The sequence below is a fragment of the Diorhabda sublineata genome, chromosome 5, assembly GCF_026230105.1.
Source record: "Diorhabda sublineata isolate icDioSubl1.1 chromosome 5, icDioSubl1.1, whole genome shotgun sequence".
In the NCBI taxonomy this organism is placed as follows: Eukaryota; Metazoa; Arthropoda; class Insecta; order Coleoptera; family Chrysomelidae; genus Diorhabda; species Diorhabda sublineata.
In genome coordinates this window covers 189,451-207,296 of record NC_079478.1, presented here as the reverse complement: position 1 = coordinate 207,296, position 17,846 = coordinate 189,451, and the positions used below count along the sequence as shown (strand labels likewise).

At 31.3% G+C, this 17,846-nt stretch overlaps 1 protein-coding gene across 6 annotated transcripts in view; it reads left to right on the top strand.

The window, feature by feature from the left end:
- Positions 1-17,846, top strand: part of LOC130443851 (ephrin-A4) — a 425,869-nt gene that overhangs the window by 348,370 nt on the left and 59,653 nt on the right. The window contains exon 2 of one of the 6 annotated variants that reach the window (XM_056778720.1): positions 2,681-2,720. The exons of 4 other annotated variants lie outside the window; for them this stretch is intronic. The gene's annotated coding sequence lies outside the window, so the exon portion shown is untranslated. Of the gene's footprint in view, positions 1-2,680; positions 2,721-13,374; positions 13,568-17,846 lie in introns of those variants that run through there. One more of the 6 variants, XM_056778716.1, reaches the window with a different exon arrangement.

Below are 17,846 nucleotides of genomic sequence, written 5' to 3'. Positions count from 1 at the left end.
CAATTGACTCCAATAGATAGAAATTGCATGGTGCAAGAAAAATGAGGCTGATGTTTTAAGAACAAGAATTTTATCAATTCCTACAGTTTGGTCAAAACTGGCCAAGTTGGGCAACTATTCATAACTTAATTTCACATTTAATATTTTTCTGTCGAAATAGAAAAACGAACAATGATGCGAATGAATGCTAAACTGATATGTTTACAGTAGCGAAAGGGACTACATTCGTAACAGAAGATTTAATGCTAACAGCTGTCAGTTGTTTACGTTTAGTATCGTTGTAAACACATTGTAAACAATAACAAAAAAACGAAATAATACACATGCTGTTAATAATTTGATTATGATGTTAAACTCTGTACCATATTTTCTTCTCATGTTTATAGTCCAATTCTTCAGAATCAACGCCAATTTTTCCGCCGTCCGCAACAAATCGTGACATTTTGAAATATTAAATATTTGAAACATCAAAATCGAATTAAATCAATATGTACCTATCCATGGCAACGTGTTAAAGTGAATACAGCCCATAGGGTCTCTTTTCAGTATTATGTATTGATTGGTTGTCTTCAATTAGATGACTTCAGACTAATTGATTTCATTGGATATCTACGACTAAAAATTTTTAGTGAAATGAAGAATGTTAAGAATAAACCTAAGATTTTTCTCTGGAAATATCTAAAAAACCACAAATTTTGTTATAAATTGAAGGTTCGGTATACCAAACATGCAACGTGTAGTAAATTATTTTACTAACTATTGGGACATGAAATGAAATCAGTGTTGCATGCCCCAACCAGCAAAAACGTTATTAAGATCCCATTTTATGAGGTCGAGTAAATCCGTCTCAAGAGTTAATTATGTATTAGGAGCAGGAAGCTTACTCTAGAGAGTTAGGTTAACTGGATCTTATAAATTCGGCCCTGAAAATATTTTCACAAATTTTGCTAGTAACTTTTTTCAAAACCATTTTTTTTTAGTTTCTTTGGATGAAACAAAATAAGAAATTGTTGCTCGTATAGAGAATAGGCGAACAATCAATAAGAAAAGCCATTTAAGTACTATTGCATCATTATAAATGCCGAATTCCAACATTTTTTTTTAAATTGATAAGTTAGTACAAGAACTAACAGAATAAAATAATCGGAAACGGTACAAAAGAAATCACGTGACCTTACTACTCCTGACAATCATCATCCAACGCGTTAACACGTCAAAAGAGCCCAATACGTAAGCATATAAAACCTCTAATACATTTTTGACGTCACATAAGAGTCATCTGTATTCACTTTTAGCTCTACTCTAAAATGAATCTAAATCAGTGCTACATTTTTTCATAGTTTGATCAGAACCAGCGAAACCTCTGATAAACTATTCCTTTCATGCTATTCAGTCTTTCATGTTACCTCTCTATGTCAGCCCAATATAAACGTAAACTCAGAAAATCCTGTGTGTTGTGTGTCCACAATAGCAAAAGTAATCTGTATTCATTTTTAGCTCTACGCTAAAAACCATGTAAGTAATCCAGAGTTTTATTTCTAACTTTAATATTTTCACTGGAAACGGCAAGAGCTATCATAACAATTCCTTTGCTGACATTCTTTTCTTTTTTTCTTTCTGATTACTTAACCATAGTCTTTCTGGTTTTAATTCATAAGCTTTCACAACTGGCAGACAATAATAAGTACACATTTCGTTTGATAAACTTCTCTGATACACAAATACTTGCTAAAGATATTCTGTTGAGTTTCAGTTTTTTTGTAGTTCGTTTTTTGGTCTATTTAGGTAGCAAAGTCTCCTGGATCAATTGTTGGTGAGAACTAATTAAACCCGGCCTTTCAATGAGTTCTGACGATCAATGATCAGATGATAGTGCATTGAAGTTCATAGGGAGTATAAATGAAATGTCTTTCATGGACTATAATCCGGCTTTTCTTATTATTTAACAACCAGATGTGTTGTTCTTCTTTTTGAAGATCAGCTCTTATAATCAAATTAATAGACTTAGAACTTCTACTTGGTGCTCTAATTACAATAGACAAAAAAATTCTTGCCGTAGTATCAATTTCAATATAATAGTAGAATGAAACTACCTAAAAACGAAAATCGAATAGAAAAAGCTGTCAGTTTTTTTGTTAAATTAATAAACCACATACAAAACAATTATGTTTAATATTAATTTTAAAAATATGGAATGGACGCCAATATTTTCATATTTTTTTTCCATCGTCACTAAACATGGTTTTATATAATAACATAGTTTTTAAACATATGTCGATAAGTCTATGATCTCAAAAAAAATGCTTAATATTGAGTTTTTGCATTAACCCATATTAGTACAGGCTTATAACGAATTTTCCGTATTATAAAATGTGGAAAACGCGGAATTTCTTTTTCAAAATACCTTTTTCACATTTGGTCTGACTTGTGGCCTCACAATGAATTCTCCACAAATATAAAAAAACTTGTTAGGAAAAATTTTACAACTGTGGGGTGTTTGGTTTGTCATTTTTGTTGTTTAAAATTTTTATTAACTAAACAGAACCATACCAACTATCCTATGTTAGAACCTACCAAAACCATCTACAATATAAAAAAATCACTTGATTGGATTAATTGAAAAAAAAAATTGCATAACGAATGTTTTATATAAAGTTCTAATTATTAATTTTTGTTTTAGGTGAGTTCGTAAGGACAGACGGTCATTGTCACGTTTATTGGTAAGCGATATTTACTTTCGAATTTGTTTGTTAATCAAATAGTAATAGTTTAATTTCACCAATTTTTCAAAAATTGTTTCAATATAAAAACAGATCTACAGCTCCAGCGACATGACGCTTGTTTGACACTATTAGATTCGTAACCTTCGGTAATTAAGGGTATAAAACTTTCATTCCAATTAGAGGGGCAGTATTTATTGTTTAATAATATGCGTATGTTATAGGTAAATTGCTAATCATTGTCAATATATTTGACATACTCCGTACAATGCGTAGATAAATATAGAATAGCGCGAAAATTCGAGAAAAAGTTATTACTATTGAACTAAGCAGTAACGTCGATTGATTTTACGATGTTTTCTTCAACCCCTCAGATATTACATTATGTAACCTATATTTTTGTAAATATATGTCAGGTGTAGGGTCATTGAAAAGCACGTGAAAAATGGAATCTCACAATATCCCTTTTTTAATTTTATACGAGTGAGAGAGTTAAGAAATGAAATTCTTTTAAAAACAAACACTTCTTTTCGCTCCATTGTTTGTTTGTTTGTTTGTGAGTGAATCCACAATATCGTGACACAATTTTGATTTGAATTTTATGGTACTAAAAATCTCATTATTCCAAACTTAAAATACTTCAAAGTGAAGTATCGTTTTATTCCCAATTTTCTGATTAAAAAGCTCACTTCAGGTACAATTATTTATTAATGAATATTTATTATACAAATACATACTTTTGAAGCTTAATATTAATCCTTTAAACTTAATACATTCGTATCATGTTTAAGATTCATTTCACTTATAATAATTATAAACCTTTCTTGTTGACTAAATTCAATTTAATTTGTAATTGGTTCGAAAAAGATTGAAGCTTTCTCATGTCTGTATGTTAAAAATGCTTTCAGTTGTCAATTCAAATATTATTCCGTTGGTTCCATGAAATTTATATTTAATTCCTAGTAAACATGTTAGTTTCTTATATAATGACAGTCGAAAATTTAAAAAATTATAAGGGAAACTAATTTTAAATCAAAAGAGACCTAAAATCAAGAACATTTAGAAGTATAAAATATCAAAAGGTCTAAGAAATTGAAGTAAACATTTTTTCTATCGAAAATGCAAACAATCAACATTGTAGGTATTGATCCGTTCAAGACAGGCGTCATTAACGAAGCAGACTGATGATTTTTATATAGAGGGCGCAATTAACTTGTCTACAAGTGCTTACTTATTACGTGATACTTTAGTGTGGATATGATATTAATTCCTTGTACAGTGATTCTGTTTGTACTATGACTAAAATTGTTGTATTCAATAAACAAATATCAATATCCTAACAATGTAAATGAATCTTTGAAAATTCTTTTTTATGGTATTAATGCTATCGATAGATGAATTAATGTAGCATATTATATTGAAAGTTTTTCCTCAACACCTTCCAGAAGTATTAAAAACGCCGAGCATGGGAAGTCCGAACACCCAATTTTGTTGATTTACCATATTTAAACAGAAATGTTATTGCCATGGAAACAGTGTATCCAAGTCCTGATATTGTTGGAATGCGAGGATAGACTGTAAAGTCGAAGAGAAGTGTATGTAATGCAAATTATCGAGTAAATCACATTTCACAGGTCACTAGTAAGATTTTTCATAAATTTGAAGCTACAGTAAAGGTTTTGCCCAGAGCTGGCCGATCATATTTTTAGAACGAAAACAAAAAGTTTGCAATCGCCTTATCACTCCAAGAAGATTTACATTTGTGAACAGTTTCATTGGCAAAAAATTATGCTGCATCTAGACGACCGATCGGGAGGTTTTTGAAACAGAAGAATACTCTTCATATATGAATTCAGAAAATGTGTGCGTGATAGCGTATGCAGATACTCTTTGATTTGTTAATAGGCACAATTATCGTTTTTGAGGTCAGGAATATCCAGTCCAAAACATTATTGAAGCATAAATATATTGAAATGAGATTTTTTGTAGCCTTTTTTTCGAATTTATCAAGAAATTCGTTGAAAATTTGATAAAAACTGTAGATTTTCCTTATTCCTATACAAAATTTTCTCATAAGACCTCTCGTTTCTGAGAGTACATGAACATATGTAATCATCCATTGAACATTCATAATTCGTTGGTATGAATAATTTAGAAAATATACTTAAATGTAAGTTCGGATTACGCAGCTTTTAATGCCTATAACTCAGAAACGAGGGGTCGTATGAAATTCTCACTTCCCGAATTTTCTGCATCAAGTCTCGGAATACCCTGTATCACCAACATATTTATATTATTATTGGAAAACTCTTTAATTACCGTTTATCTTTTTCAATATATTTCCCATCCATTTCTAGGGTCGCGTGATGACATGAAAAATTACCACGTCTGTCAACACCTAAATTACTCAATTTTCTTCTTGTTCGAAAGCATATTACGACTTATTATCAAACAGTGAAAAATGAGTTGACGTTGACGTTTTCTCAATAAATATTTATTAAAAACGATTATGAAAAGTCATTTTTTCTAATCTTTTATTAAAACAAAGCTACTCAATAATTCTGTCATGCCATTACAAAAAAAAACAAATTGATTACTAGTGTGAAAACGTAAGATGAGTCAAAAACTTATGTTGAAATAAATATAGATTAGAACAAAAAAAAAACAGATACGTGATACATCATCAAATATTTTTTTATTGTTTAGAAACTGATTTGACTCTCACAAGTCTGATGTGACTAGTGTGTATTAATGTAGTTTTTGTTCGGTATCGAATATCACCAACGTTTCCAGCACTTTGAACCTAGTATATCTTTACAGTGCTTGTCATAAATAATGAAAACTATACAGTTTTGAACAATACATGTTTTAAAATTATATTTAACCGTTTTTTTTTTGTGAATGCGGATGTAAAGGTTTACCACAAAATTTAAGGTACGATATACTGTTTTTCTCTACATTTATAATATTAGGAAGGTTGCTACTTAAGTTTTGAGATAGAGAAATAAAAATAAATATTTTTAATAGGATATGGCTTTATTTTGAACCAATTGTTAAATAATTTTTTTGCAATTCATTTATGAACTACGGGAATAAGAAGAAATCATTGGCTGCCAAAAAAAGACTGTACGGAGGATGACCCATTTATTCGATGTTTTGATTGTTCAAAAACATTTTTGTTTGAACTGATGTGTAAGAGGTCGCTTTGTGTGGGTGCAGAATGATACGTCTTCTACGATTGGTTTCCCTGATTCTCTGATCTTAACACTTCTGGCAAACGAATGTTGGTGTACCATTTAGAATTGACCATTCTATGTTGCTCTAATGGTTTAGTTATTCCGAAAAAACAGGCGACCATTTGCTTAGAAGTGCTTTGTGCGAGAACAACTTCTTTGGATTTGGATTGTCTTGAATCACTTATACAGTTTATTGTTTAGTTTCGGGTTCATATGCACAGATCCAAGATTCATTGTCTGTCACGAGCTTATAGATATTTTGAAGTACCTTGATTAAATTTTTTCAACATTTCTTTTCACCAATCGACACGAGCTCTTTTTTGAACGATTTGAGGTATCTAACGCGAACAAATGTTTTTGACAACCAAATTTGTTGGTTAGTATGATTTTTCTAGAATTCAAAGAACTATAGCTTAGTACTAACGGGCCTTAACATTTAACAAGCCGGTCCTGTCACGAAATATCGCCGTTAATAAACGATTAATAAGAAAACCACCTTGGGAGTAATTAAAAGCTTTCGGATTATTACTTCTAAGTTTGTGATATACTATCTGGCAGAAATGTTTCTCCGGGAAATTTTATAATCAGCCTCCGTATCAGATTACTTTCATCCCTAACCCGTATTAATTATAAGTTTTTGCAATAGTTCCGCTCGTAAGTTTTTTCCGCTAACATTTTCTCTTTAGGCTAATTGTTTTTCGTTTTGGCGCCGGAGTTTGTGAAGTTCTTGTTGCGGGATATTTTCATTACTTCATTGTTATGGTTAAAGGTAAAAGTTATTCGCATCAAATCAACATTATCTGATTTTTGAAAAGTTAGCGACAAACAAGGATTATGTACGTATTATTTTATCAAGATTCCTAGTAGAGTTCTAAAGGGCGATTGTTGTGTACTCAACCATTTCTATTTTTTCTTTTAATTTTCTAGCTACTCACTTTTCTTTCCGATTATTTATTGATAGACGGAGAGATGGCCTCATAACTTTATCTTACTTTAAAAGAATCCTTTCGTCTAGTTGAAAAAGCGTTGTCTGCCAGAATTCCTACAAAAACAAAATACCTTTGGATATTTTTCCGCGTCTTTTCTCTTTAATTTTTTCCCGTAGAGTGGTCAGTAATGTCGAATAGTAATCACCAGTTATTGTTCTTCCCTTATCCAAAAAATCAATCATGATTACTCCATGGCAATCACAAAAAACTGAATCAAGGGCTTTTCCAGCAGATTTTTAGACACGAAAATTCTTAGGTTTTGGAGAACCAGAGTGTCACCATTCCATCGATTGTTGCTTTGTTTCTGAATCGTAGACATGTACCCAAGTCTATATCGTTTTCAAATCGAGCACAGATCGAACGCAATGCTTCTACCCTTGCACGCTTTTGGTCAACATTCAAACATTTGGGGATCCATTTTACGTCAGGGTATTTACTTTCAAAAGAAAATTATTTCCACTGCTTAGACTTGCTTTACTCGTAAGAGTAAACGTGAGTTTAATATTAATGTTTGGATTGACCTTATCGATCATTAAGATTGATATTGAAACATGCATAATGGTGGATTGTAGTGGATTGGACGAGGAAAAACTGTCCTCAAGAGTGGCCTCCCCGCTCACTTAACCTCAGTAAACGTTATTACTTTCTTTGAAGGACGTTAATGGAGTTTTTTTATTCTTCTCTATTTGATTCTTCCACGCATTATTTACAGCTTCTCTCACAAAAATTAACATAAACACTAATAACGTATTTACTCTTTCAAAAAATTATAATCGATGTAATAACTAGAAAAACTGAATTGAAAATTATCAAATTTTATATATAAATGCATAGCCAACTCTTGACTTTATTGCAACTTTTTAAATAACATTGTTAGAAATATGCTTTAAAAAGAAAAATTACAATAGTTTCAAATTTCAATTGAAATGATTTGAAAATATTTTTTTTTAATAATTTTGGATCCTTCTTTGAGTGCGTATAACTTCTCAGAGAGTCAATTTTGTATAGAGGTAAATCGCCCATAATAGTCATGTTTTGGGTTTCCCTATACTTTTTTGCTCATTGTTGATTCTTATGCTGGACTCACTGTATACAATGTGAAAGACGAATTTAATTTATTCAACTGACATATTGAAAGAAAAGAATGTAAAAAATAATTCATTTTCACACATTTTCCCCAAAAACAGCTTTCTACTACTACTAGTACTACATAGAAACAGTTTGTTAACATGAAATTTATTCTCGGTTTCTCCCCACGTCGAAGTTGAAATTTTCATAATGATTTTGTTTTCGCTTCGAGCGTATTAATCCAGAACAAATATTACCCTAGTTATAACTATGCTCGTTAGCATCGTTTCTGTTTCATCGTACTTATTTGGAAATTTTGACATTAACTAAGGCCTATATCAGATTTGCAACATTTGCATAAAACCGATGTAACGTGTGAAAAGTTAGATACAACTCCGCAAACCCCATTGATCGAGAATGTCGATTCCGTTTGGTTCAATTTTAGAAATTCAAATTTGTTTGCCTCGTAAGAGAGAATACAAATTTTCAATAGAACATTATTGATTGTACGAGGAAATGGAAAAACCAACACGATTTGTAAGAAAGAAATTTGGAAAAACTGGGATTAGTTCTTTTATAAATAAAGATGTGTATAGAAGTGAGCTTGAAATCGATGTGGATAAAAGACTTCTTAAGCAACTTGTTAATATAATTACCACAACGGTGACTACGTTCAAACAGTTTATCCAAAGTCAGTGAAAATATCCCGTATCATATTTTTTTGATTTGATTTAATTTAAGCATTCAACAGATCAAAATTGAATGGACAGTAACTGACTGAACAGTAGCTGACTGACAGTATGAAAAATAAAAAGATGATGTCTCCTTGGCCGCTGAAACCAGCACCAAATCATTATAAAAGTCCACTAAGTGAAAACACTTATCTGTGAGCCTGTTGACTTTAAGCCAATTAGGTTGACTCCCATAGATCAATTGCTACAATTTTGTGGGGAGTCTAATTGGAACTTGATTCAAGTTTCGATGGCTTAAAAATTTTATCTGTTCCGATAACGTTGAAATTGTTAGTAAATGACTACAATCTTAAACACTGAATAAATAATTCGATATCTATTTCTATGAAGACGATAACCAAGTTATCGTCTTCATAGACTGAAAGGTAAACAGTTTACCTCCAGTCTCCGACTGAAGATAACTTGGTTATCGAAACGCGCATCAGGCAGTGTAATCGTGAGTGTTGGTGTAGAGGCTGTGTAAACAGTGTATCCAGTAATTTTTCAAACTTCTGAACTGTTATAATGATTTATTTATATTTTCAGGGCTATAGTATAGTATAATCCCAAATGTCCAAGAATTCATTGATTTCAACATACTTCTACTCATCAAGGCAACTTCAAGATTTTCATTAAAAATTGAAAATACTTTGTATAATAAAACTTTAAAAGTTTGCTTTTACTTGAAAACAGATTTCAAAAATTTTTTTCCGAGCGATAACATTTAATGGTTGCAATTTACAAGTGCTCATGGAAACATTGTTGTCAAGCAAGGTTTGCAAAAATTATAAGAATTTCTGAATACGTCGGTTTCGTGATCCAACAAACATTTCATTAAATTATTCATTCTCAATTAATTACAAGCATATAGATAACAGGTATGGTCGAATGCATTAATATTTATTTGAACCAAATGACATCGATAAAAGTACAAACAATACCTCTACAATGTGGTTCTATCTCCAAATACAGTAGTGTGTTATGTCCTTTCAATTAATATTCAGAAAAAAATCTTGAAAAGAGATTCTTGGGAAGACATTAAAATATTTCCGTTCAGTGAATCACAACAGGGACGGATTACAATCGATAACAATTATTATATGGGAAAAATCTTTTTTACTGGTCAATTTAAATTTAATTATGCTGGTAGACAAAATGTTTACAACATGAAGATGATTGGCATACTCAAATTCTAAAATGACCAGAGCATTTTTGTCATGTCTGGATGCTTACAGTAGCAAAAGAGGGCCAAATCAGGCGGATAACATAGGCAATTAATCGATTAGTGCCCAAATTATTTCATTTTTTCTCTTCATATTCTCCGATACTGTATGGTATCCGCGAACGTTTGAAAGCATTTTTATTACGAAATATATATGTTATAATACAGAATAAATTTCCTATGTACTGACACTTTTGGCACATTGCTCTACCAAAAGATTTAGATCCTATTGTAGCACATCTACGTCTGCTACATGTAGTGAGCGATTAAATTGCAAGCATATTTTTATGTTGTTGAAGTCGAAGGCACATGTAAAGTCTCTCCAACAACTTCCTGGCAATAATTTGAATATTTTTACGTATTATAAAGAACAAGGTTCACTTACGGTCTCATTATTCTGACTGGTTTCTCCAATTCTCTTATTATTGAACAATTTCATTCTAGCAGGAACCCTTACTTGACGACCCACAATATCAAAAACTAATAGGAGGTATTAATAAATATATAGCAAAATAGGTGCCAGTGAGGTTATGAATTTGTGAGGACATTAGGATTACGAATAAGTCATCAACCTTTTGGAGCAAGTCATCATTGTCATTTACATACCCAAAACTTGCGAAAGCGAAAAACCTCTTCTAAAATGATAGAAGTATTTTTTATCATCAAATTATCTTCAATCAACGTTTTCCAAAAACGCCCATGGATACCATATGGTATCAACGACTTTAGGATGGAACACCCTGAATTAGAAGTATTAATTGATATTGTATCATTCATAAGCAACAAATAGATGAATTACCTAAAATAAAACAGAAATAGCTAAAAAACTACTTACGCCCATTGAATGTTTATTGTTTTATAAATAACAAAATCACATGGTGTAATTGATGTGGATTTTATTGAGGTGATTATGGAAAACCTGTTACTGTTGCCCAGGAACATTATAGATTAGTGAGTTCAACATGACAGGACGAACAGTCACAGTATTCGACAAACGATAGAATTGCTGCAGGAAACATTTGGAGGACACATTATTTTTGAAGGTTATAATTTCACCTACCTGTCACTGATCTTATGCCACAGGATGCCTATTTGTGTGGTATAATGCAGATTGAAGTCTTTAGTCGTACAAACCTATCCAGAAATTGGGATGATTTACGTGAGAACATCATGTTCATGATGAAGGTGATAAATTAATTAATATAAATACGCAAATTGTCGGTGTTAAATCATATTTTGATAAAGACCGCAACAGGTTAGGTTACCTTTATCTGTCTTCCAAATATAAAAAAATTATTTTAAATCAGAAGTGAGCTGTTATGAGACGATTTAGAATCATAAACATATCAAAGGGTCTAAGAAATAAAAAATAATAAGCAATGTATTTCAGTATTGTGTATTTTTGCACATACTATACTTCAAGAGATGTACGATTTATGTTAGACCATATCAGACTGGGGACTGGTTCAGGTGTTGTGTCCCCACGATCGCTAGATACTACCCTACCTAATAGATATACCCTTGCTATTCAATGAATAGTGTAGTGAGGGGATTTCCTGTATATTACTAAATAAATGGAAAATTAACAAATCGACGTATTTTTCGTGACCTCTCGAACTTTATTTGCGTTTTGTGCAATTTCATTGTTCGAATATCATGTCATTCTTATGAAAACCGAATCGGTGCTAATAAAATACTTCCTCTATATCGAACAATAGAGCAATCTCGATCGTATGTTTATTTTAGAAAATGGACAATATAGGCTTTGAAACAATACTCAGTATAAATGAAATCCCTGATTTTCATTGGAATGGAAATGACGAGAAAATTATGCGGAATCATATTCGGTAAGCTGAATTGACGAGTACATCAGGTATAGAGCAGTAAAGTATGTACTTAGTTGTCTGCACAATTCAATGTAAAACCTTAGCAACGCCCCACGTTACAAGCTCTTACCCGTATGGATTTTACTACATAAAAGAGATCTTTTTCTCTAAAATAGCAGCTGCTGATTTAATAAAAAAGCGAATTTCTCATAAAGACGTAAGCACTGAAACGAACAAAACAACCTTTGCGTAGAAAGATCGATTCTTAGTATGTAAATAACATGAATGCAAATTTTCTTTGATAATCCTATCCAACAAGAATTTACTTCGTAATAATGCCATTTGAAAATAATTAGTTACTTTGTACTTTCAAATATTCAATTACATCACTTAAATTGAATATTATAAACTATTAATTCGGCTAGAATTCGAATGGAAAAAATAATATTTAATCGTTGGTTCAATAAAAAGAATTGAAATTAAAACTGTCGTATGATTCTGTTCTATTTGTGTTAAAATATTTGTAAAAAATTCGCAATACCTAAATCCTGAATTTATTACGAAAACATTGCATTTTCACGTAAGCCGGCTTTCGAAGGGCATATTCATTCATTTTCATAGTATTACCGATATTTAAGAGATTAATGGAAATAACATTTTTAATTTTCACATCCCGAGAACTTGATTTTTTTCTATAGGGGGTACGCAAACATACAAATGTCGCTTATAATTTTATTTTTATCATCATTTAAATGTTCAATTGGTAATAAGTCACCTAAAAAGCTCGCCATAACAACCGTTGCTGCCACTGCTTAATGTATTGACCATATCTTTTCACATGCTTTAAATCAGCTTCAACATCAAAACTTCGGAAGAAAAATATCCATGATTTCATTTATATAATAATTTTATCCTCATTATTTCCTATATTCAATCGTGATCTAACTTTGCTAAAGAATGAATTCCTTCAAGATTGTCTAAAATCGGTTGATGTACCAGAAAGCATCTTCGTGAGTTTAAGGCATACTTGCCTTTTCTCGTTGGATACGGCATAATTTGACAATTGCTCAAAAATAGCTCGTGTAGATTGGTGCTGAAAAAATTCAATCGTGGTACTGCGGTACTTCAAAAGACCTTCATAAATGGGGACAGACGACGAATCAGAGATCATGGATATATGAACCCGAAACAACCGAACAATAATCGACTGTATAGGTTTTTCAAGACCAGCCTAACTGACCATGTCGCCAATGTTTCATTAGAGCAACGTAGAACGGTCAACGCTGAATATTAAGATAAAACAAAATCGAATATTGTGCTTAGTGAACATGTTAATATCTCTCATATACGGTCCTGTCAAACATTGAATGGCCATATTTCTCAAATCCGATATTATTATTCAGCAGAATTAAATGTAATGTTCAAAAACTGGACTTTAATTTACCCCCTTTTGTTAAAAAAGAACGGAATCATCGATTTATCAGGACAGCACGTTATCAGTTTTATTAAGTAATTTTTTTTTACTTTAATTGTCTGTTTTTCTAACTATCGACAATTTTCTTTGTTCAAGCTATATCTAATCTATACAATCAGTACTGAAAGGGGTACGTGTGGGAGTATTTTTTTAACTAAAACACGTAACTAGTATTTTTAGTTTACTGATTAGTCTACTGCGGATACGATTAGAATATATTGAGTGAGATGATACACGAGTGTGATTCATAAATAAAATTTGTTATTGTGTACGTGAGAAAATAATTTACATTTAAATAAAGGTAGGTTATATAAATTTGTAGTAATATAGAAATTTATATGAAAATTTTCAGACATTTGTTACGTTTTTTCATACTTCTCTAATTAATGTCTCCAACGTACCATAGTTAAATCTGTCAAGACTACCCGTTTCAAAAGTATTGAATTTGATGATTACTAAAGAAAGAAGATTAGAGTCTATCAAAAATAATCAAATAATCTTACCGTTCAAATAATCCAAAACATCTATTCAACAATTTACATAAATAAGAAGAGTTGCTAAAAATATTTTTTCATACACCTCTCGCATTTGGCTAGAGGTCACGGTGAAAAATCCCATCATGTTTTGCTTTAATCTCTAAAAAATAAATCCGAAGAATGCCTACCCAAACCATAAGTTATGGTATTTTTTAAAATGTTATGACTTTATGAGATAACAATACTGGACACGTTTAAATGTGAATATTTTCCGTTGTAACCCGTAGAGAATTGTCGATAATCATAAAAAAATAACCAGAGAATTGTGAATCAGGTTTTTAAACATTAGTCAGACATCGTGAAACATGAGCGTCAAATTTGATAGGGTTAGGGGATTTTATTTACTCTTTAGAAAATATTTTGTACCAAATAATTAATGAACTAATTAACCTTAGAACACTGTAATGTGATTTAAAATAATAAATTATACTTAGATAGTGTGTAATTTCGAATAAATTAGAGTTATGATGTCAACGTTGATATTAATATTGGAAACACTGGGATTTTGATGGCTATATTTATAACGTGAGTAGTACATATGCAGCGTTATATCTATTGAGATATACTACAAGGTTTTCTGATAAAATGATGATATTTATGTTCAATTTATTCACTATCAACATTATTGCAATTTAAAAGCTTGAAGACAATCATCTTTTAAATGTTGTCATAAAATTGATGCATTGTTTCATTTATCACCCCTTTCGTCATCAAACGTCGACGACGTAAATGTTTGTTTAGGTTAGGTTGGGTTTCTTTAGTTTAATTAATTAATCACACATGACCAAATCATATTAATAGGGTGGATGTTCACTGACTATAGCATTATTTTCATGTATAAATTTTGGGCTCACACCAGGGCGAACCATAATCAACACAATCCACATAATGAACCAAATAGTCCAAAACATATGGGGGCAACACATTTAGAGAGTTATACATAATCTTTATAAATTCTAAAAGCACCTTTGACTCAATAAATATAAAATTATAAAAGATTTGGAAACCCTAAAGGTACCCAGAAAATTAAAGATATAAATAGAAGCTATAATACAAAACCAGAAAGCCAAAGTAAGATATCTGAAAACACTAAGAGAAGAAATAAAAAGAAACGAACGAGTCAAACAATACAAATATGATTTTAGAGAACTTAATAATATGAAAACAAATCAAATATAAGCAGTAGCATACGCAGACGATGTAAGAATATTGGATAATACAAGAGAAGAACTGATAAAGGCAAACAAACTGGAAACAAAAGCAGAAAAAGTCGGTCTAAAAATAAACCAAGAGAAAAACCAAACGCATGAAGAAAACAAAAAAAGGCAAAAGAGAAATAGACCACCTAAGGACACGTATTTGGAACTGTATCCTCGTTAAATTATCTAAGAGTAACAATCGGACCCACGTTTAAACAAAAAATAAGAGAGAAAATACATAAAGGATATCGAACACTTAAAAAAAAAGTCACTCAAAAGCAAAAATATTAATAAAAAAACACTGAATAAAAATATATAAACATTAATAAGACCAACTTTTCCATACGACATTGAAACAATTGTCATAAAAAAAGGAAGAAGAAGATCTGAAGATAATCGAGACAAAAATACTGAGAACTATACTCGGACCAAATATAACAACAGATAGAGAGTGAATTGAAGAAAAATAAAGAAATAGAAGAAAAACTCGGACGACGAAAATATAATATGGTATATAATATCAGGTAGTTTAAGTAGTAGACGGAATGATAGTAAGGAGAATATTTAACTTTGATTACTTGTCCGCAACTTTAGTTCCATTATAGAACTTAATTTCCTTGAAGCATTTCAAATTAACGGATATTTCAAACGAACAAATAAAATTAGAAGTTTCTCCATTTTCAAAGTGCCGTCTATTTCAAGCTTTTTCACCTTTTTCCCATTAGTAATGTTATTTAACGTAAAAAAAAGAAATTATGAATCACATTTTTGGTTTACTTCACAAAAATTGTAAATATACGAGAGTGATTCGAAACGTATAAGAAAAACGAAAATTTTAAAGAGTTTCGAAATATTTCTCAATATATCTTTTTACTAAGATACACTGGGTATAGTGATACTTCAGCTTCTCTAAATCCTCTGGAAAATACGTTTTCTCGAGGTGTACAAAGAAGATATCTGCAACGGAGTTGACCTACTCTTATTTGATAAAAATTTCTGTCCGGCGAGTGAAGTTCTCAAGTTTTGAAACAAAAAGAAGTCATACTGATATAACAGTGGTAATCACCTTTGTGGCACTATTTCCAAACGATGCATAAACTTCTTCGAATTTCTCTTAACCGACAAACGACTACGTTGAAACCCGTTGTACCGATTGTTGATAGTAGCCATCGAAGAGAAATACACTGCATCCAAACGCTCTTTGATTTTCGCCACTCAATTTCAAACAAGAAATGAATCTCCAACCGATATTGTTGTCCTTTTACCATTTATCTAAAATCCGTGGATACGCTCGATCCACACGCGACCAAAACAGAACTACGAATCCGATCCGTCTGAAATTGCGACAATAACAGTCTACGAGAATATATTAGACTAAAGTGTAATGATCTTGAATGACTACTTATCAGACTGCCCTCGTACTTGGCAAAAATATAACGAAATTGCTATTTCATGTTATTTAAGTCATGTTTTCTTTATTCAGCACTACATTATAATATCAAAAGATTGAAACTCATTGATTTCTAAAAGGAAATTAAGTTAATTCACAATCTTACAATAAGATTGAAGAATTGTTGGTTATTTTGAAGAGAAGAATTAGTTTCATAATACTTTAACACTGAGGCATACTTTGAATACGTTACACAACAAAAAAGATTCAATTAACTGATTGGATTCTCACACATGAATGTTAATAAATTAAACTTTTAACAGTTAATACTAGTCTTTCAAGTTCAGCGTTTATTAAATAGGATGTAGTGGAAGCGAAGTTAGAAAGCGTTATGGTGAAAAGAATAACGTTAGTTTAGCAAAATTGCTAGAATTTTAGACTAGAAGTTTATAAATTATATGGTAATTGTCGACAAAGGACTTTCTAACAGCAATTCGTGTGTTACGTTATAACAGAGTAAAACTAGCAGACCTCACCTTATTCAATGTCAACTTTATATAAAATTTCCATTTTAAAATAATTAAGCCAAATTTAATATAATTTTCTTGATTCAAAAATAACGACTATCAATGAAATTCCTCTTTCGACGACCAATATAAACAAACATCGATCACTTAATTATACAATGTAAACATCGAAACTTGATAAAAATAGACTACATAGTCATAGTCATACTACTTAATTTCCGTTTGGGAAAAAGCAGTCTGATAAAGCTCATGAAGCCCTATGAGATTGGATTTTAAGGATAATTACCATATCCATAAAAAAGGGTTCACAAAGAAAGCCGATGAGAATCACATTAACTCTACTAATAAGTGTGTATCAGAGATTTACAAGAGATAATTTAAGAAAGATTTGAATATACATTGAAAGAAACAAAGAATCAACGCTATATTTATTATGAAACAGCTAGAAAAAAAAAACAATGGCAGTAAAATTCAAACTATTTATAAGGCGCTACAAAATATTCATATGAGGATTAATAGGGAAAAAACAAACTATAGCCGTAATCATCTTCATTCAGATCACGTATGTCCACTGCTGGACATAAGCCTCCCGTAATTGAATTCATCTGTGTCGATTCTGTGCGACATTCATCCACTCCATAATGTTTTTTGCTCAGCATCCTTCCGTGACTAGCCCAGTTCCATTTCAAGTTATAACTAACTATGGTAATAGAAAAGAGCATGCAGTATACAGTTAAGAGGATAATATGACGACCACCCGATGGCACCAGTATCGTATTATCGTGCAGTATAGTCTCGTAGACAACATTTGTCGAAATCTTAGCCGGATCGGACTCCTAGTTATGTTTTGACTAGAAAAAGAACAATATCGTTTGGTGCATTGATTCTTGCTTTTGGAAAGGAACTGTTGGTTTCTGATGTGCCGCAT